A 21,285-nucleotide genomic window follows, 5' to 3' on the forward strand; every position below is an offset into this window, starting at 1 on the left:
GTTAACTTGGCACTGTCTAGGGGATGAGCATTGAGCTGGGGTGTTGGAGGAAATACAGGTTTTGTTTTCCAGGAGTTTGTATTCCCTGGGGGAGAAGGAGATGTGAGTAGTAAAGGGTAAACATGTTGTGGGCAGTCTCCCTAGTACCCTACTCAGTGCTCAGCACCAAGATTGCAGTGGGTATTGGGTCTTGCATTATTTTGGATTTCTAGGTCAATACTGAAATCAACCTTGTTCATCACCCCAGGATGAAGGAGTTGAAACCTTTAGGTATTTTTTTTTTTTTTTAATCAGGCTGACAGTGAATATGTAATTGTTTTGTTTGTTTTTTGTTTTGTTTGTTTTGAAGTTATTTTAGAGCATTCACCAGGAAGATAAGGAAGGGTGGGGATGAACATTCCCTAAATGGCTTGAGGGGTAGGGATAAAAGCCAGGTCCATCAAGTGTGTGTCTGTGTGTGCAGGGGGCAATCACAAGAGGGGTTCCTGCTGTGACATGTTCCTTGTCCTTCAACCGGAGGGATCTTGGCTTCCGGATCTGTCAAGTGAGGGGATGAGTTAGGTGATTTCAAGGAGGCCTTCCACCTCACATTATAAGGTCCCTGGAGTCGGATTCTAGTTCCACTCCGCCTCAAGCTGTGAGGCCAGTTTCCTTCCGTAAAATCAGTGAGTGGGCCTAGACTACTTTTCTGGAAGACTGTTACTCGGGAGCACCTGTGGCACTCCTCAGAGGAGCGTCCACAGGACTGCGTCGCCGCGCCCAGTCCCTGAGCCACCGGCTGGGGGGTGGGGCCAGCGCGGGCAGCGCCGGGAGACTCACCTGTGCGCGGAGCGGTGACTCACCTGCCCTCCCCCGCTCGCGGGCTGTTCCAGGAGTCACCGCTCCTCCTACTTACTTCTCGGAGCGGGGATGGTGTCACTCCCGGCCCGAAAGCCCACTGGAGCCTTGGGATGAAGTAACTCAGGGGTAAAGGGCGGAGAGCAAGAGGTCCTCCTGGGGGTCCCGCCTCGGCGTCGCCAACGTCTCTCCGTCGGGACCTCACCCCCAAAGCGAGGGCCTGGAAAGCGGGGCGACGGCGGGAGGCGCCGGGAAGAGCGCGCCGGAGGGAGGTGCCGGGAAGGGCGGGCGGGGCCGGGGCCGCGGGCGGGGGGCGGGGGCGCCGCGCTGCCCATTTCCTCTTCGGAGCCGGACTGGAGGGAGACAAAGCGGCGGCCGTCGGCTTCGGGCCTCGGGAATTCTTCCTGCGCTCGCCCACTCGCCGCAGGTAACTCTTCAGGCGGACGCGGGCTCCGCACCCGGGCTGAGGGGCTCCTCTTGTGGGCGGGCCGGCCACGGTCTTCTCCGCGACGCCGCCCTGAATCGGGCTCCTGAAGGGCTGCGGTGCGGCGCCCGACCGGTTTCTCTTGCGGGGCCCCCGGCCTGCGCCCTGGAGGGGCGAGCGGGCGGGACCGCCTCTTCCTGGCGCTGGGGAAGTTGAGGGGCCGCAGTGGCTGGAGCGGAGCGAGCTGCAGCCCCCGCGCGGACGCGCCGTTTCCTCCCGGGAAAGTTTCTCTCGGTTTCTAAACTTTGTCGCGGCCAACTCGGCGCGCGCGCCCGACCCCCTCGGCCGCCTTCCTTGTGGAGCGGAGGCTGCGCGCTGTTTCCGGTACGGGAGTGGCGGAGAGTTGAGCTTTCCTGTGAAGTGATTGTGGTTTGTGGTTTCCGTGGTCGCACCCTCCTCCCCCGCCTCCGAAACTTGGCTGGCGGGTGGACGTGAGGATTGCGGAGCCCGAGCTCCCGCACGCGCGGCCGGGGCGAATGTGCGAGTGCAGTGCTTTCTCGGACTGGGTCTGGCTGGGAAGGTGCGCCACACCCGAGTGGACTTTTGGCGTGTACCAAGTTAACCTTTGTTGTGCAATTACTCAGTCTATTCGTGCTGGTTAATAGGACGTACTTCCCTCTGGTTAGTTCTGGTATTCACGGGTGGCGTTGGAGTCTTTCTTGTGGACTTTTAAAGGAGTGTGCGTGTGTGAAGCACTTGTTGGAACAAATGTGGACCGAATGCCTGACCCTGGCTTGGCAGGAATGGCTTCCCAACAATGCAGGCGGCAGTTGGCTCAAACCAGGATTGGCAGACACCCTCATGTCCTCCTGCCTCTCTAACATTTTTTTGGTGTTTGTTTTGTACAGAATCTACAGTTTAGAAGATTATGTTAAGATATGGTAAGTCTCCAAATAAACTTAGGGCATATCGTATATATGTTGAAGGAAACGGTTACATCATTGTATTGTTGCCACAGGATAAGCATTTCCATGAGAGGATATTTTTTTTTTTTTTGGCACTGACTTTTTAAAGGACACTACAGGTATATGTTACTTTAAGAAAATGTAAGTTAAATTACTGTTATTAATTAAATAAATTAAAATAATTTATACAAATTTGTTATTTTGTTTCATAAGATGTTAAAAGTGGAGAAATTACCGATAGCCTCTCGCCAGTTATTTATCCTTCTTAACTTTTAAAAAATAACTGTTTTATCCACTTTTCTTTCAGACCCACAGATGATTTAAGATGTCGTCTGTGCCCCCCCAAGAGCTGACAGTGTAATGTAGGGAAGGTAGATAGCTTAGATGTAGTGTAGGGCGGACCCTAACAGTACTTGTGGATGGGTCAAATTTTATACACTACTAACGATAAAAGAAACTTGCGGACGCATGGAGAGGGGGCTAATAAGTTTTGTTTGGAGAAGTCCAGAAAGGCTTCTGGAAGAGAATGGCGTTTGAACTGGATGAAACATAAGTAGGGTTTTGTCAGTGGAGGAAACATAGAAGAGGAGTTTGTGGAATTGTGACATAACTCTTCTGGTTTTCCTTAAATTTTTGGCTCTTTTCAGTTGTGTGTTGTTTTTTTGTTTTTTTTTTTCCAGTCTACTCATGCCCGAGATTCTATCCAACATGTCTCAGTTTTTCACACCATTGACGTGGCATCACCTTCATTCCCATCATCAACATTTCATTCCAGACAGTGATTGAGAGATCAGGGGTGCCTTTTCCACGGTGAGAATCTCTTCTCACAGTCTCCCTGTCTTCAAGCTTAGATACTAAAGTCCAAGCTTCTCTTCTTATCGTGGATGTGTCACCTGACCTACATGGTCACCTGTACACCAGAGAGCTGAGTGTCCTAGGGGCTTCTCAGCCTCAGCATGCCCAGAATGAGACACTTTTCTGGAAACCTAAACCACATGTGGAGATCAGCAGTAACTGGTAGGGTCCTGGAATTTTTTTTGAGAAAGTAATAGCCTGAGACATGACGGACAGACTGGTTGTTGCGGGTGGTGGTGTGTAGTGCTGGTGAAGATCTGGACAAGGGAACACGGTCCTCTGCTTGTGTTGAAGGTCCTGAGATAGGAATGAACTTCATGTGGCTTGAGACCTAAGAGAAGACCTGTATATCTTGAAAACTTTTGGGGTGGGGAGAAGGCCTCACATGAGATTGCAGAATGCTAGGTCACATGTTTGAATTTTATGCTAAGAGCTGTAAGCAGCTATTGTGGGGAGTTTCATGATCTGGTTTTTTTGTTTTTTTGTTTTTTTTTAAAGTTTATTCATTTATTTACTTAAAAATTTTTTTTAATGTTTATTTTTGAGGGAGAGGCAGAGTACGAGTAGGGAGGGGCTGAGCGAGAGGGAGACAGAGAATCCAAAGCAAGCTCTAGGCTCTGTCCGTGATGTCAGCATGGAGCCCTGTCAGCATGGAGCCTGATGCGGGGCTTAAACTCATGAACTGTGAGATCATGATCTGAGCCAAAGTAGGACGCCCAACCGACTGAGCCACCCAAGCGCCCCGAGGTTCACTTATTCATTTTTGAGAGAGGGAGAGAGAGGGAAGTGTGAGTGGGGGAGGGGCAGAGAGCGGGAAGGAGAGAGAATCCCAAGCAGGCTCCACACTGTCAGTGCGGAGCCCAGCATAGGCCGAAGCCATGAATGGCAAGATTGTGACCCGAGCAGAAGTCCAAGGCTCAACCCACTGAGCCACCCAGGTGCCTTTCATGATCTGATTTTTTAAAGGAAGAGCACTCCTGGTTGTGCTTCGAAGCCTTGTGTACAAATGAAAATAGGGAGTTAAGCAAGGAAGATGGTGGGAATGCGGTGGTGGGGATAAAGGGAGCTGTATTTTGGGGAAATGAGAGAGGACTTAAATATGGATTGGGTGTAGGGGTGTAAGCTTATCTGTAACTGTTTCCTCAATGATACCCCTGCTCCCATTGTATTTTGTCCCTTTCACGATGAGCTTTTAGTCATATCTCATGACTCAAGTTAGCCCTTTCCTTTCTGGTAGCAAACCTTCTCACCAGGAGGTGTCCTGCATTGTATTGTACCTTGTTACTGATGTCCCTGCTTGCTTTTTCCTCCAGGAAGTGGGCTTCTGAGCCCCTTGATAACCTTAGCATTTGACTTGGTACCTTGCCTGGAGGGCAAATTAGATACTTGTTGAATGAAGGAGGAAAAAGTGGCTTCTCAGCTTGGAGTCTAGCTTGTGGGTGGAACTGTGATGGATGAGGCAGTAGTCTGATTATGGCAAACTGAAAACCATCTCCATTCCATTCTTCTTCCTTTTCTACCCGTATCTAATCAGAGATGAAATCTTCTCCATCCATTGTTCATCTTACATTAATTACTTTTTTCTGTTTTCTCTACTTCCACCGTAGTTTAGATTATCTTATCTTTGAACTATCAAAACTACTTGTTCTCTGGATAAATTGTTGTATTATTGTTTGCTTTGGTGCCTTTTTCATATTTTTTCCTTTGGCTGGAGCACTGTTCTCTTTTTCATCCATCTGACAAACTCATTTACTCTTTAAAACCCACCTTAGATGTCACTGCCTCTGGTTTTCTCTTAGAACTCAGTGCTTCTTGGGTCATTTGTACATATTCTGTGGTTGCATCTTTTATACTGTTTGGTAAATATTTTTATGTATGCCTTCCTCCCAGCTGGGGGTTTCTTAGAAGTGAGGTCTAGGCTTTTATTTTTGACAAAACTTAAAGTATGATATACATGTAGAAGAGTGCTCAAATCATAAGAGTACCTGCTTATTGAAGTAGTTGAGCGAAGACCATCACATCCACTATCCAGACCAAGAAACAGTAAATTACCAGCCAGTACTCTGGAAATCCCTTCTTGTCAGTTTGAAGTCACTACCTGTCTCTGTGCTCATTTCAGTTTTTAATCTGATATTTGGGAACATTATAGTTGCCATAGTTAGTTGAGTGTCATAGTGTTAATTAGTGTTTGCCATAGTTAGTTGAGTGTCTTCCTGTCTTCCCCTCCAGCTTTTCAGTCTTTATACCTAAGCAGAACTCACATTCATTTGAGAAACTTACTACTATCGCCTTGTTGAACTGGTCAGACTCTGGTTGGCATTCAAGGGCTTCTGAATTCTGGCCCTAACTTAACTTGTTCAAATTTATTTTCTACTGTAAATTCAAATTAATTTTCTACTTACAGTAGACGTATGTGTCCTCTGCACCTGCCAGCCATTCATACTAGAGTGCCTCATCCTTCTCAGACACAAATGCCATCCATTTATGAAGGCTTATTAACATGTTTTACCATTGAGACATTTTTCATCATGGCTGAAATGATCTTTAATTGATGAGAAATCTAAAATTTGCCCCTGATTATGACATTCTCAGTATCCTGTTTTTTGGTATTTTTTTTGTGTGTTTTTTGGTGGTTAAATATATGTAACAAAATGTACCGTTTAATTATTTTTATGTATACTGGTGGCATTGAGTATATTCACGTTTTTGTGAACTTACCACCGCGATCCATATCTGCAATTTTTTTCATTTTCCCAAACTGAAACTTCATATTTGTTAAACAGTAACTCCCCATTTTGCCTCTCTTCAGTCCCCTGACAACCACCATTGTACTTTTCTTCTCTTGAATTTGATTACTGTAGGCACCTCACGTAGGTGGAATACTACAGTCTTTGTTCTTTTGTGACTGGTTTATTTTGCTTAGCATAATACCTTCAGGGTTCACCTGTGTTGTAGCATGTGTCAGAATTTCCTTTCTTTTTTAGGCAGAATGATACTCCATTATCTCTTCATCTGTTGATGGATACTTCGGTTGCTAGCACTTTTTGGCTGTTAATAACACATCTTCACCAACACTTGTTATTTTCTTTCTTTTTAAAAATTTTATTATTAATGAGAGAGAGACAGAGTGAGCGCATGTGCACGCGAGCTGGGGAGCAACAGAGAGCAGAGGAGGGAGAGAGAGAACTCCAAGCAGGCTCTGCCCTGTCAGCGGGGAGCCTGTGGCGGGGCTTCATCTCAAGAACTATGAGATAATGACATGAGCCAAAATCAAGAGTCAGTGCTTCAAAACCACAGTGAGATACCACCTTACACCTCTCAGGCTGGCTAACATTAACAACTCAGGCAACAACAGATGTTGGCGAGGATGCGGAGACAGAGGATGTCTTTTGCATTGCTGGTGGGAATGCAAGCTGGAGAAGCCACTCTGGAGGAGGTTCCTCAAAACATTAAAAATAGAACCACCCTACGACCCAGCTAATTGCACTACTAGGTATTTATCGAAGGGATACAGGTGTTCTGTTTTGAAGGGATACATGCACCCCAATTTTATAGCAGCACTATCAACAACAGCCAAAGTATGGAAAGAGCCCAATGTCCATCAATGGATGAATGAATAAGGAAGATATGGTGTGTGTATACACACACACACACACACACACACACACACACACACACACACACACACAGTGGAGTATTACTCGGCAATCAAAAAGAATGACATCTTGCCATTTGCAACTACGTGGATGGAACTAGAGGGTATCACACTAAGTGAAATTAGTCAGAGAAAGGCAAATATCATATGACTTCACACATATGATGACTTTAAGGGATAAAACAAATGAACATAAGGGAAGGGAAACAAAAATAATATAAAAACGGAGAGGGACAAAACATAAGAGACTCTTAAATATGGAGAACAAACAGAGGGTTACTGGAGGGGTTTTGGTGGGGTGGGCTAAATGGGTAAGGGGCATTAGGGAATCTACTCCTGAAATCATTGTTGCACTATATGCTAACTAATTTGGATGTAAATTAAAAAAAAATAAATTAAAAAATGTCGATAACCCATTGAGCCACCCAGGCGCCTTTCTTTCTTTTCTTTTCTTTCTTTCTTTCTTTCTTTCTAGCCATCCTAATGGAAGTGAGGTGATATTTCTTTGCAGTTTTGATTTGCATTTCTCTGATAAGTGATGTTGAGCATCTTTTCATGTGCTTATGATCCATTTGTATATTTTCTTTGAGGAAATCTCTGTGCAAGAGTTTTAATTGGGTTGTTAGCTCCCTACCCCCCTTTTGAGTTATAGGAGTTTTTTATGTGTTCTGGATTTTAAAAAAAATCCAGCATAGTTAACATACAGTGTTACAGTTTCAAGTATATGGTGTAGTGATTCAACAATTCTGTGCATTACTTAATGCTCATCATAATAAGTGTATCCTTAATTCACCTATTTCACTCACCCCCACCCACCTCCCCTCTGGTAGCCATCATTTATAGTTAAGTGTCTGTTTTTTGGTTGTGTCTTTTTTTTCTTTGTTTTGTTAAATTGTACATATGAGTCAAATCATATGGTATTTGTCTTTCTCTGATTCATTTCACTTAGCGTTATATTTTCTGGATCCATCCATGTAGCAAATGGCAAGATTTCATTCTTTTTTTATGGCCGAGTAATATTCCATTGAGTGTGTGTGTGTGTGTGTGTGTGTGTGTGTGTGTGTGTGTTGTAACACACACCCCACATCTACTTCATCCATTCATTAATCAATGGGCACTTGGGCTGCTTCCATAATTTGGCTATTGTAAATAATATTGCAATAAACATAAGGATGCATGTATCTTTTTGAATTAGTGTTTTCATATTCTCTGGGTAAATATCCAATAGTGGGTGTACATTCTGGATATTTATTACTTTTCAGTATATGATTTGTAAATATTTTATCTAAGTTTATGGGCTGATAATGTCCTTTGATTCATGAAACTTTTACATTTTGATCAAGGTCAGCTTACCTGGTTTATCTTTTGTTTGTGCTTTTGGTGTCATATGTAAATCATTGCCAAATCCCATAGCATGGAGCTTTTTATGCTTTTTTTCTCCCCTCAACTACACTGTGGACATCTTGAGGGAAGGAACTAAGTTACTATTGTAGCTGCTTTACCCTTCAGCACAGTGAGCACATGGTGAACAAGGAGAAAGTAGGAAAAAATTTTTTTAATGTAATTTTTAAATGGTCATAATGAACACTCAAGATTTATGGTGGGGTGTTTCCTGCTATTGGTGATTTGTCATTGATTATGTCTGTCTCATGAATTAGGATGATAACGTGTTTTTAGGCGTTAGACAGTGTGTGATCACAGGAGGGGCAGAGAGAGAGGGAGACAGAATCCAAAGCAGGCTCCAGGCTCTGAGCTGTGAACGGTGAGATCATGACCTGAGCCACCCAGGTGCCCCAGGGAGGAGTTTTGTTGTTTTTTTTTTTTTTTAATTTTTATTTATTTATTTTTTTATTTTGAGAGAGAAAGCACGGGAGGGACAGAGAGAAAGGAAGAGAGAATCACAATTAGGCTGTGTGCTGCCAGTGCAGAGTTGGATGCAGGGCTTTGAAGTCAGGAACCATGAGATCAGGACCTGAGAAATCAGGAGTTGGACACTCAACCAGCTGAGCTACCTAGCCTGCCTTAGGAATTTTTAATCTTTTAAGTCCCAGCTGGAGAGCTTAGAGTTTGAACTTTGCTATCTGTGTAATGAATAAGAGAATTTATGAAGTATATTTATTTAAACTTCTAATGTGATAAAATGATAAAATTTAATTCCTGAACAGGAAATGTTTTTATTCATATTAAGTGGGTTGTCTTGCAAGTAAAACTAGTGAGCTAGTTCAGTACTTAAATAGCATTAAATTGCAGGTTTACCTTCCTTAAGACTCTTCTAGACCTTAAAATCTTTTGGTAGATGCCGAACTCCTTCAGGGTAATTACATCCTTCTGAATCTTTGACTCCTATGATACCTGACTCATTTTTTTAATTAAAATTTTTTTTAAATGTTTATTTACTTTTCAGAGAGAGAGAGACCATGAGACAGTATGAGCGGGGGAGGGGCAGAGAAAGGGAGATGCAGAATGCAAAGGAGGCTCCAGGCTCTGAGCTGTCAGCATAGAATCAAGCTCATGACCTGAGCCGAAGATGGTTGAAGACGGATGCTTAACTGACTGAGCCACCCAGGCGCCCCTGATTCATTTATAAACCCATAGCAGATACTCTTCAACAAATACTGAATTAGTTATAGTAGGTATACATATGCTATATATAGGATTGTGCCAAGGGGTGGAGGCATGGTTTTACATCCAGTTTATTAAAGTTAAAAAAAAAATTTTTTTTAATGTTTATTCATTTTTGAGAAACAGAGACAGAGCATGAGTGAGGGAGGGGCAGAGAGGGAGGGAGACAGCCAGTCAAAGCAGGCTCCAGGCTCTGAGCTGTCAGCACAGAGCCTGAAGCTGGGCTTGAACTCATGGACCACGAGATCATGACCTAAGTTGAAGTTGGACGCTTAACTGGCTGAGCCACCCAGGCGCCCCTTATTAAAAAAGTTTTTTGTAATAAAGCTCATAGCACCTAAAGATAGACACTGGTAACGTTTTGGTGTACATCCTCTAATCTTTGTTTTTGGGTATGTATATTGACAATAACTTTTATAAAAATTAGTTTTTACTTTGTCTTCTTTTGTAATCTGTTCATTTGTCGTAATTTGAACATTTCCCCTATTAGTAGGATAAGATTAACCTTTATTTTATGTATCCCTTTGAAAAAGGAAACACCACCAAATATACTAGACAATGACATCAATTGTAAGACCCATCCAGATGTTAGAGGCTTAAAAATGTGAAATATGTATGCTTTAGAACTGATGATATATGATTAATTGCACAGTACCGATATAGCATATTAATGATCGCCTACTATTCCATTTTGTAGTTTCTTTTTGATCAGCCCTATTAGACATTTAGTTTGCTTGTAGAGCCGTGTTAGTGTAGCTCAATCTTCTCCCCATCTTTGATTATTTCTTGAGGTTAACTTGGAAAAGGTTTGCTACTCTTAAAATATTTTTTTAATTATAGTTAAACATACATAAGATAAAACTTCCCATTTTAATAGTTGTTAAGTGTATACTTCAATGGCCTTAAATACATTTATGATGTGCAACCATCATCACTATCTATTTTCGGAACTTTTTTGTCATCCGAAACAGAAACTTTGTATGTATTTGACAGTGACTTCCCATCCTCCCCTCTACCCAGCCTCTGATAACCTCTCTTCTACTTACTGTCTCTATGAATTTGCCTATTTTAGGTACTTCATATAAAAGTGGAACCATACAATATTTGTCCTTTTGTGTCTGGCTTATTTCATTTATTGATACAATGTTTTTAAGGTTCATTCATGTTGTAGCATGTGTCAGAATTTCCTTTTTTTTTTCCCTTAAAATTTTTACTGTGGTGAAATAAACATAAAATTTACTATCAGTGGGGTGCCTGGTTGGCTCAGTCTATTAAGCATCTGACCTTGGCTCAGGTCTTGATGTCGCAGTGAGTTAGAGCCCCGTGTTGGGCTCTGTGCTGACAGCTCAGAGCCTGGAGCTTGCTTTGGATTTTGTGTCTTCTTCCTCTCTCTCTACCCCTCCCCTGGCTCTCACTCTGTCTCTCTCAAAAGTAAACATTAAAAAATTCAATAAAATTTGCTACCATTGATTAATGATTTAGTTTAAATATTTATTTTGAGAGCGAGAATCCCAGGCAGGCTGTGTGCTGACAGGGGAGAGAGAGACTGATGTGGGCTCATTTGTGACCTGAGCTGAAATCAAGAGTTGGTCGCTCAACGGATTGAGCCACCTAGGTGCCCTTTTGTGTTTTTTTAGAGAGATAGAGATTGTGTGCACGTGTGTGTAAGAGAGCTAGCTTGGGGGAGGGCCGAGGGAGAGACAAAATCTCAAGCAGGCTCCATGCCAAGTGGGGAGCCCCATGCAGGACTCAATCTCAGAACCCTGAGCTAAAATCAAGAGTTGGATGCTTAACTGACTGAGCCACCCATTTGTCCCTAAAATTTACTCTTACCTAGTTTTAAGCCTACAGTTCTGTGATATTAATTACATTTATGTTGCAGTGCAACCTTACCGCCATACATTTCTAGAAATCTTTTTATCTTGTAAAAGTAAAACAACTCCCCATTTTTATTAAACAACATTATGAACTCCCCATTTCTTTCTTACTCCAGTTTCTGGCAGCCGCTATTCTACTTTGTCTCTTTGACTGCTCTTGGTACTTCATAAAAGAATCATGTAGCATTTGTCTTTATGTCTTGTTTTACTTATTAACTATTTACTTATTAACTAATTCCCTTATTAACATATACTATGTCTGTATGTCTTGTTTTACTTATTAACATAATATCCTCAAGATTCATTCATGTGGTTGCATATGAAAATTTCCTTCCTTTTTAAGGCTGAATAATATTTTATCATATGTATGTATATATACACACACCACATTATGCTTATTCATTCATTTCTTGATGAATGATTACTTCCATATTTTAGCTACTGTGAATGCTGCTATGAACATGAATGTACAAATATCTCTTGGAGACCCTGCTTTCACTTTTGGATATACCCAGAAGTGGAATTGCTGGATTATAGGGTACATTTATTTTTAATTGCCCAAGGGCTCTAATTTCTCTATTTCTTTGCCAGTACTTGATATTTTCTTTTTTTCTTTTTTTTTATGGTAGCCATCCTAATGAATTTGAGGTGGTATTACATTGTAGTTTTTTTTTTTTAATTTTTTAACGTTTATTTATTTTTGAGAGACAGAACATCAGCAAGGGAGGGGCAGAGAGAGAGGGAGACACAGAATCCAAACCAGGCTCCAGGCTCTGAGCTGTCAGCACAGAGCCTGAAGCGGGGCTCTAATTTAACAAACTGTGAGATCATGACTTGAGCTGAGGTCGGATGCTTAACCAAGCGACCCACACGCCCTCATTGTAGTTTTGATTTGCATTTCCTAATGATTGGTGATGTTGAATATCTTTCATGTGTTTTTTAGACATCCCTATATCTCTGGAGAAATGTCTATTCAAATCCTTTGCACATCATTGGGTTGTTGTTTGGTTTTTAGTTTTAGGAGTTTTCTCTATTTTCTGAGTATTAATCCCTTATCACATATGACTTGAAAATACTTTCTTCCATTCTCTGGGTTGCCTTTTGATTCTGGTAATAGTATCCGTTGATACACAAAAGTTTTCATTTTGATGAAGTTCAATTTATCTATTTTTTTCTTTTGTTACCTGTGTCTTTGGTGCCATATGCAGGAAGTCATTGCCAAATCCAGTGTCATGAAACTTTTACCCTGTGTTTTCTTGTAAGTTTTATGGTTTTAGCTCCTACATTTAGGTCTTTGATTCATTTTGAGTTTATTTTTCTTTATGATGTTAGGTAATGGTCCAACATCATTCATTTGCATGTGGTTATGCAAGTTTACTCAAGACCATTTGTTGAAAAGACTGTCTTCCTCATTGACTGATTTTGACACCTTTGTCAAAAATCATTTGACAGTAAATGTCAAATTTGACTGTAAATGTCATTTCTTTCTGGACTGTCTGTTCTGTTCTGTTGGTCTATATGTCTGTCTTTATGCCAGTACCACACTGTTTTGATTACTGTAGCTTTGTGTTAAGCTGATGTCAAAATAGCTCTTGAAGCTAACAATATTTTGTATTATTCTGTGGTTTAGTTATATGTATGTGCTGTTGTGAAAATCAAATGAATCCATTTAACTTTCCTGTGTTTTGATTGTTGAAGTGATTACACAATTGTTTGAGTTTGTTAAAACTCAAGGAATAGTATAACAGAGTGAATTTTAGTGCATATGAAAAGTGATACAATAGGTAAAAATAGGTTTTTTTCAAGTTTGATTACTTCCTCAGCCCAAATCATTTTTTCCTCATGAGTGACTGTGAAGCCACACCCTTAAAAGTAAAAGTATTCTGGGGCGCCTGGGTGGCTCAGTCGGTTAAGCGTCCGACTTCGGCTCAGGTCATGATCTCACGGTCCGTGAGTTCGAGCCCTGCGTCGGGCTCTCTGCTGACAGCTCAGAGCCTGGAGCCTGTTTCCGATTCTGTGTCTCCCTCTCTCTCTGACCCTCCCCCGTTCATGCTCTGTCTCTGTCTCAAAAATAAATAAACATTTAAAAAAAAGTAAAAGTATTCAAGAATTTTCATTATAATGTCCATGTTAGCAGATTTAAGTCTTTTTTTTTTTTTAATGTTTACTAACTTTGAGAGAAAGAGAGAGCATGTGTGTGAGTATGAGTGGGGGAGGGACAGAGAGTGAGGGAGAGAGAGAATCCCAAGCAGGCTCCCCACACTTCTGTCAGTGCAGAGACAGGACTTGACATGCTCAATCTCAGGAACTGTGAGAGATCATGACCTGAGCCGAAATTATGAGTCAGAAACTCATGAGTCAGATGCTCCAGGTGCCCCTGGAGGATTTAAGTCATATTAGTACCTTCTATTTTCTTTTAAGAAAAAAAGTTAAATACATCAGGCATCTGTGAGCACTTCATGGAACAACAGTTCCTAAAATTTGCCCAGATGTGAGTGTGCTAGCTTCCAGACCTTAAGGGTGTTTGTACAGTGTGTTGATCAGCTCAGCCCCTCACATGGTGGGCTGGCTTAAACGTGCTGAACAGTGTGGGGAAGTGGACAGTCTGGCTTGACTTGCCCTGTCTCATGCTGTTTGCTCACTTGCAAGAGCACTATACTAAATTTATGCGTTATTGAAAGTTCAAAATGTGCAGAAATAACCATGCTTCAAAATAAAACTTCAACATTGCTCTTTCTCTGTTGGAGCCGCTAAATGTTCATTATTTTCTTCTTTAGTTTTTTTCATAGCTATCAAACTTCTCTATGTGACATTGTGCCCCTAGCCCCATTTCTAATGGAGCTTGAAATTAACATGATTTCTGTTTACTTGTTGATGGACTGTCATCTATCAACCCCAGTTTTTGATAGTGATTTAATTTGTGCTTTTTCAGTGGCTCAAGTTTGGAGTAATGCATATAATGTAAATATGATTTGAAAGGCAACTTTGAGTGTTCCTTAAAACATTTTTTTAAAATGTTTATTTATTTTTGAGAGACACAGAGACAGAATGCAAGTGGGTTAGGGGCAGAGAGCGAGGGAGACACAGAATCCAAAGCAGACTCCAGGCTCCAAGCCGTCAGCACAGAGCCCGACCTGGGGCTCGAACTCACATGCTGTGAGATCATGACCTGAGCAGCAGTCGGCCGCTCAACTGACTGAGCCACCCAGGCGCCCCTTGAGTGTTATTTTAAATGTTTGTAATATAGATTGGTCATTTGGAACAAGTATTACATGAATAGTGTGATTTGGTTTAAAAAATTTTTTTTTTAATTTGAATTTGTTTTTTTTAATGTTTATGTATTTTGAGAGGAAGAAGAGAGAGAGAGCGCGCTCACAAGCAGGGGAAGGGCAGAGAGGGAGAGGTGGAATACCAAGCAGGCTTTGTCAGCACAGAGCCCAATGTGCTGTCACAAACTGAGATCATGACCTGAGCCAGGATCCAGAGTTGGATGCTTGGTGCGCCTGGGTGGCTCAGTTGGTTAAGAGTCTGACTCTTGATCTTGGCCCAGGTCATGATCTCATGGTTCTTCGTGGATTTGAGCCCTGTGTCTGTGCTGACAAGTGCAGAGCCCACTTGGAATTTTCTCTCCTTCTCTCTGCCTCAACCCCACTCGTGCTTGTTCTCTCTCTCTCTCTTCAAAATAAATAAATAAACTTGGAAAAATTAAAAAAAAAAAAAAGATGCTTAACCAGCTGAGCTGCCCAGGTGCCCTGGGTTTTAAAATTTGTTGTCAGCTGGGGGCACCTGGGTGGCTCACTGGGTTAAGCATTGGACTCTTGATTTGGGTTCAGGTCATGATCTCATGGTACTTGGAATACAGCCCCAAGTCAGGCTCCATGCTGACAGAGCAGAGCCTGCTTGGAATTCTCTCTGCCTCTTTATCTCTGTTTTTCTTTCTCTCTGTCCCTCCCCCTCCCCCTTGCACTCTCACTCTGTCTCAAAAATAAAGTAAATATACTTAAACATTTTTGTCGTCTGTCCCATGTTCCAATTATAGTAGAAGAGCAGGAATTACACTGTGGAAGTTGTTATAATTTTAAGCTGTAAAGTTTTTTTAAAAGAGACTTCCAGGGCTTTAGAGAAGAAACAAACTATCATTTGCCTTAAAATATTGTAATGAATAATTTATTGTTATTTTTAAAAAATATTTATTTTGAGAGAGCGTGTGTGGGTGCATGCAAGCGGGGGAGGAGCAGAGAGAGGAAAGAGAATCCCAAGCACGCTCCTCCATTTACTGACTGAGCCACCTAGGTGCCCCTGTAATGAATAATTTGATCCAGTTTAATCTCAGTGTTAAATAACTGGTCTTATTCCTTAATTGCTAATTTAAAGACTAGTTCTATCCTGGATTGCTTAATTTTGGCTATTGCATTTAACTGTATTGAGCTGTGGATTTCCCTCATTTTCTTATTCTGAGATTTCATTATTAAATATTGTCATAAATAAGTGGACCATCATTTACATTTTCAAAATGTTTTATTGTATCATTTTTGTTTTATTTTGTTTTTGTTAATATTTGACATGAATTGAAGATGTGAATTGGAAGCCTGTTTAATTATTAGGTTACATAATCCTCTACTGGTTTATTAACCAGGTAGAACTGCAGACTGTTCTGAAAACTGAAAGTGCTATCATAACTCAGGAAATGCATTCATTGTGGCCCATTTCAAGTGACATGAAGGATAGGAGCCTTTGCTAATAGTCTGTTTACCCTGTGCAGCTCTGATACATGCTTTTCTTTGCAAGCAAAGATGCATTGTTAACTATTCTCTCATGGTATGATGAATATTTCATTATGTTAAATATTTCAATATTAATCTAGACTCTTAATCATGGTTTGTGAAAAATGATAGTGCAGTGAATAAGGCAGAAGCTGAAAGAGTAAGTCAGTGTTCATGGGGTTTTCTGTTTGTGGGGATCTCTGAATTGGTAAAGGTTTCTTACAGTCATCTTTTATCATTTTCTTGCTTCCTTGGACCTAAGGGTCATCATATTCTTAGAAAAGCTGTAGTCTGACTTTGAAGTGTATCTTTAGAAACCTGTCATTTTGCAGAGAAGTGGCTAAGTGAAATGTGAGCTTGATCTCTTGGGAGGAGGAAGGAAAACCAGGGAAATGGCAATACTTGAGAGAAATTTAAGCTTCTTTGGGGTCATTAAGACCAGTGAAAGACATAATGTTTTCTAGGTATCTTTATTGAGTCAGTGTCAGAGGCAGCATTTAGTTTGCTTTATCTCTACTTCAGTGGAAAGGGTTCAATTAAATACAATAAGTCTGCCTTTCAAAGCACATGCTGGGAGATGTTAAGAATGTGTAAGTCACCTTTGCTAACCTCAAGAAGTTTACAAACTAATGGGATTATTAGTCTTGCTATAGCAGTCTATACTTACTTTTGCTAATCTGTAAGAAGAGACATTTCTTATTTCTTTCCACAAGTGCTAATGTTGCTAGATGAAACCTAAAACAGTCAAGGCAGGTATTAATCATTTATAGATTGTTACTAGGTGAAAGTTATCATGCTCAAAAAAGCCATGGTCCCTGTGTTCAAAGGGGAGTTCCCAGTTTCCTGGGAGACAGATGCACTGACAGTGCTGTGTGGCAAGTACTATAATAGAGATACTTGTGAAGTGCTGGGGGAACCCAGAAAAGAGGCAACAGTTCTTTCTGTGGGAGCAGAGGACATTTGTGTGAGTCTTGAAGGAAGATGGAAAAGTCTGGAAAGATGCTTTGGGCAGAGGAAAGGGCTTTTATAAAGGCCTGGAGACATGAATGTGCATTGGAGAAGAATTTCACAGAGTGGATGTAGGTGACTAGTCTGTTAGGCTAGTTGCAGTCAGGTTTGTTTACAGGAGTTTGGGTTTCACCCTGTTTGTGGTGGGGAAGTAGTCCCTCAGCCTTTGAGGAGTGGATTCTATGATAATGATAAATTAGGCTGTCTGGATAATGATTGGAAATGAGAAGACTTCTAGATATTTTAAACCAGAATGTAGTCCAGAGCCCAGAGATAGGAAGGGTTAGTAGAGTCAGGTATTTACTGATGTACAGAGGAGGGGTAGGGAAGAGGATGAGAGGCCTAGAGTCTCCTTCTAGGGTAGCTGGTTGGGTGCATCTTTGGTCAGCAGAAATGGAGAAAGCCAAAGAGGGAGAAGATTTGGAGGAAAAAGCTTGGCTTATGGCCTATGGAGTTTGAATAACTTAGCTCTTCAGTTGCTTGTTGGGAAAAGTCCTTTAGATTGGAGAAATGCTGCTCTGGCCACTTCTGACATTCACTGTGGTAGCTGTGAAAAGGTGGAGTTTGCTTCTTTGTTTTTTGGAGGGTGGAGGGGTTGGTTTTAGGGTTTCTTAAGTAGTATTATAAACTATAAGAATAGAATGGATCCAGTGTATTTAAAAAATATATATGTGTATATATTAAATAAATATATATAATTAAAAAATATATATTTTAAATATGTTTAAGTAATCTCTACACCCAGTATGGGGCTTGAACTCAAAACCCTGAGATCAAGAATCTACGTGCTCTTCTGACTGAGCCAGCCAGGTGCCCAGGGCCCAAAGTATTTTTAAATTGGGAAAGATAAAGACCAAACCTCTAATGCCTTTGATTTCTTTGCTTATCTTCAAACCTTATTTTTTGTCATTTAAATATTTATCTTCTATTTTTCACTCATGTTTGTTCTTGGAAGTCGTCAAGGTTCTTTGTTGCCATTGTCTCCTCTTCTGGCCTGAAACAGTATCCTTCCCCCCCCTCTCCTACAAGAGATCTTCAGTGAGGACTCCCTGACCTTTTGGGGACTCCCTCCTGGATATTCCTCTTGTACACTGATGTATTACAACTATTTTCTGTTGTATTGTAACTATTTTCCTGTCTAGACTGCGCTCTTTCCCCCATCTTTTTTTTTTTTTTTGAAAATCTTCAACTGTATAGAAAAGTTGAAAGTAATAGAGTGAGCACTTGATTCATCAATTCACTTAGATTCACCAGTTGTTAACATTTTTCATGTTTGCTCAGTTGCTTTATATAAGCTTTTTTTGAGGCATTTGATAGTGAACTGTTGATACCAGGGAACTTCACCCTTAAATTCTTCAGCATATAATTCCTAAGAATAAGACACTGCCTTTACCTAACTATCGTATCACATGAGAAATTCTATGTCACAGGAGAAATTTTGCATTGATATAGTAACATAATTCCATTTAAAGAGAGGTCCAAAAATCTTGTTGGTTCTCCCTGGGAACTTAGGAACTTGGGAGAAATGCAGACTCTTACATCCTACCCTAGACCTACTAAATCACAATTTGCCTTTTATTAAGATTCCCAGAAGTACTTACTGATCTCATGGTATAGTCCATAGTCCTATTAAATTCAAACAGTTGTCCCAGTGATGTTTTTTATGTTTTTTTTTTTTTTTAATGCAGGAATCAATAAAAGGTCACATACTGCATTTAGTTGTCATGTCTCTGTAAAGTATTTCTGTCTCCCTCATCAAATTGGCACTTTGGAAGAGTTTAGGCCCGTTTTGTAGATGCTCTATGGTTTGGATTGGTCTGATTGTTTTAATTTTTGACAGTACTATGTATGTGATGATGTATCTTTCTGAGGGCATCTCAACAATTGTCACATTATTCTGGTGGTGATGCCAAGTTTAAACACGTGATTAATTAGCATCTGCCAGATTTCTCCCTTGTAAAGATCCTTATTTCCTTTTGTACTGTTGGGGAGGAAGAATTTCCTTTACCCTTAAGATCCTTCTAGCTGGACTAAGAACCAAATAGACATTAGACTGATTAATAGGAGAAAATCAAATTTAATAATGCACGTAAGGTGGGGCACCTGGGTGGCTCAGTTGGAAGACCATGCAACTCTTGATACCGGGTTTGTGAGTGCAAGCCCCATGTTGGGTGTAGAGATTACTTAAAAATAAAATAATAAAAAAAAAGTGTATGCAAGGGGAATCTAAGCAAACATGGAAATTCCAAAGACAGGCAACAAAATGCTTATATGAGCTAAGGAGAAAGATAGGGGCCTAAGGATATGAAGGAGAGAAAGACCATTAGAAAGAAGGTGAAAGGAGACATTTGGAAAACAAAGGTTGCCCTATTAGTAGATAATTTTCTTAGGTAAAGATAATTTGTTAATAGCTGTCTTCCTAATACAAGCAGGCAGTTGAGGGGGAGGTAGAGAGCTTTTACTGAATCTGCTGGGTTTTGATTGCTTTTAACTCAAAATGTTCATGCCAAAGTGGCCCATTTGGAGGAGGCCTGCCCCTGGTCCTCACAGTACTTAATAATTAATTGCTGTGATGATCTGATAGGGAATTCTTTAAGAAAAAAATTTTTTTAATGTTTATTTATTTTTGAGAGGGAGAGAGAACAAGCAGGGGAGGGGCAGAGAGAAAGGAAGACATAGGATCCGAAGTGGGTTCTGTGCTGACAGCAGAGAGCCTGATGTGGGGCTCAGACTCACAAACCTTGAGATCATGACCTGAGCTGAGTTGGCCACTTAACCGACTGAGCCACCCAGGTGCCCCTTTTTAATTGTTTTTTTTTTTAATGTTTATTTATTTTTGAGAGAGAGGGAGACACATGGAGCGTGAGCAGGGGAGGGGCAGAGAGAGAGGGAGACAGAATTTGAAGCAGGCTCAAGGCTCTGAGCTAGCAGCCCAGAGCTGAATATGGGGCCCAAACTCACAAACCCTGAGATCATGACCTGAACCAAAGTCAGAAGCTTAACCAACTGAGCCACCCAGGTGCCCCTAAGAGGGATTTCTAATTAGTCTTTTTGTCCCTTGCACGTAGCAGGATCCTAGGATGTGGTAGATGGTCAGTGAATGGCAAAATAGATTATCACTAATGACAGAATTAGTTTCATCAGTATTAGAGACAATTCTTATTTTCACATTCAGTCTGGGTAACTTCCTAGACTCATTCCAAGTTCAGGCATCTTTTCTCCTGGCTCTCCAAGAGTACAGTCCTCTTCCTGTGGGCTTCTCCTCAGCTGTGTGAAAAATTTCTCTGCCTTTTAGTCTCATTGTTCTAAAACAAAAACCTCTTTTCCCTTTTGTCTCTCATTTCTTTTGTGTGAGTCCAGATGCTGGTTTCATCTTACTTGCTTTTTTGACCAGAGTCATTCCAGTTTCTTATGGAAACAGGGACTTCCTGTGCATCTATAATCAGTTGTCTGTTACAGTGGCTTAGTGCAGCTTTCTGAGGAACACTCTTCTGTTGTTCATGGTCTCAGCCATATGGGGTAGAAGGTGAATACAGGAATAGAGATATTCAGTTCGTACTGTATAAACACTCACTTCAGCAGCTTTGGAGCTTTTTGTTTTTTCCTTCCCTTGATCTTATGTGTTTTCTTGTTGTGTGTTCCAGACACATAGGCCTTCTCTTTCTCTAAGTCCCAGGAGATGTACTTTGTTACCTCAGCCTGAACGCTTTTCCCCCAGAAACTTACTTGCCTGACTCTTCCCTTGACTTTCAAATTTCATTTAAAAAGTTATCAAGATAGAAAGGCCCTTGAAGGACCCCATCTAATTCCATTACCATTGTCCTGGTTAATTTTCTTCCTAACACTAATATAGTCTAGTTTACTTATTTATCCTATTACTATAATGTTGTTTCATGAAGGCAGGGTTTTTTGGTTTTGTACCATGCTGTTAGGAATACTGCATACATGGAGAAAGCACTCAAATATGTGCTGTTGGAGTTGCTGAATGGTTGACTGAATATTGTTTTTTTAGTTTTACCTTTTATCCTTTGCTTAGTGCTTTTGCTAATCATTGTGTCTCCTGATGATTGTGGAATGACAGTGTTTTCATTCAGCTGTTCTTGTGTTTCCTTACTGTTTTTGGTGCTCTCAAGAAAAGAAAAGGAACATAATAAGTGATTAAAAGTTTTATTACAAAAATAATTATAATTTTTATAAAATAATCATTATCATCAAAATCGTTAAAAATTAATAAATACCTAGCCAAGTGTCCTTTTTCTCATAGATTTGTATACCTGAA

The 21,285-nt window shown here is 40.9% G+C and overlaps 1 protein-coding gene across 2 annotated transcripts in view; it reads left to right on the forward strand.

Annotated features, from left to right (window-relative positions):
- The first annotated feature begins 1,106 nt into the window (after positions 1-1,106).
- CTNNA1 (catenin alpha 1) overlaps positions 1,107-21,285 on the forward strand; it is a 177,044-nt gene continuing 156,865 nt past the window's right edge. The window contains exon 1 of one of the 2 annotated variants that reach the window (XM_027076581.2): positions 1,107-1,264. The gene's annotated coding sequence lies outside the window, so the exon portion shown is untranslated. The remainder of the gene's footprint in view (positions 1,265-21,285) is intronic. The other variant, XM_053221542.1, reaches the window with a different exon arrangement.

This window comes from Acinonyx jubatus, chromosome A1, assembly GCF_027475565.1.
Source record: "Acinonyx jubatus isolate Ajub_Pintada_27869175 chromosome A1, VMU_Ajub_asm_v1.0, whole genome shotgun sequence".
Lineage (NCBI taxonomy): Eukaryota > Metazoa > Chordata > Mammalia > Carnivora > Felidae > Acinonyx > Acinonyx jubatus.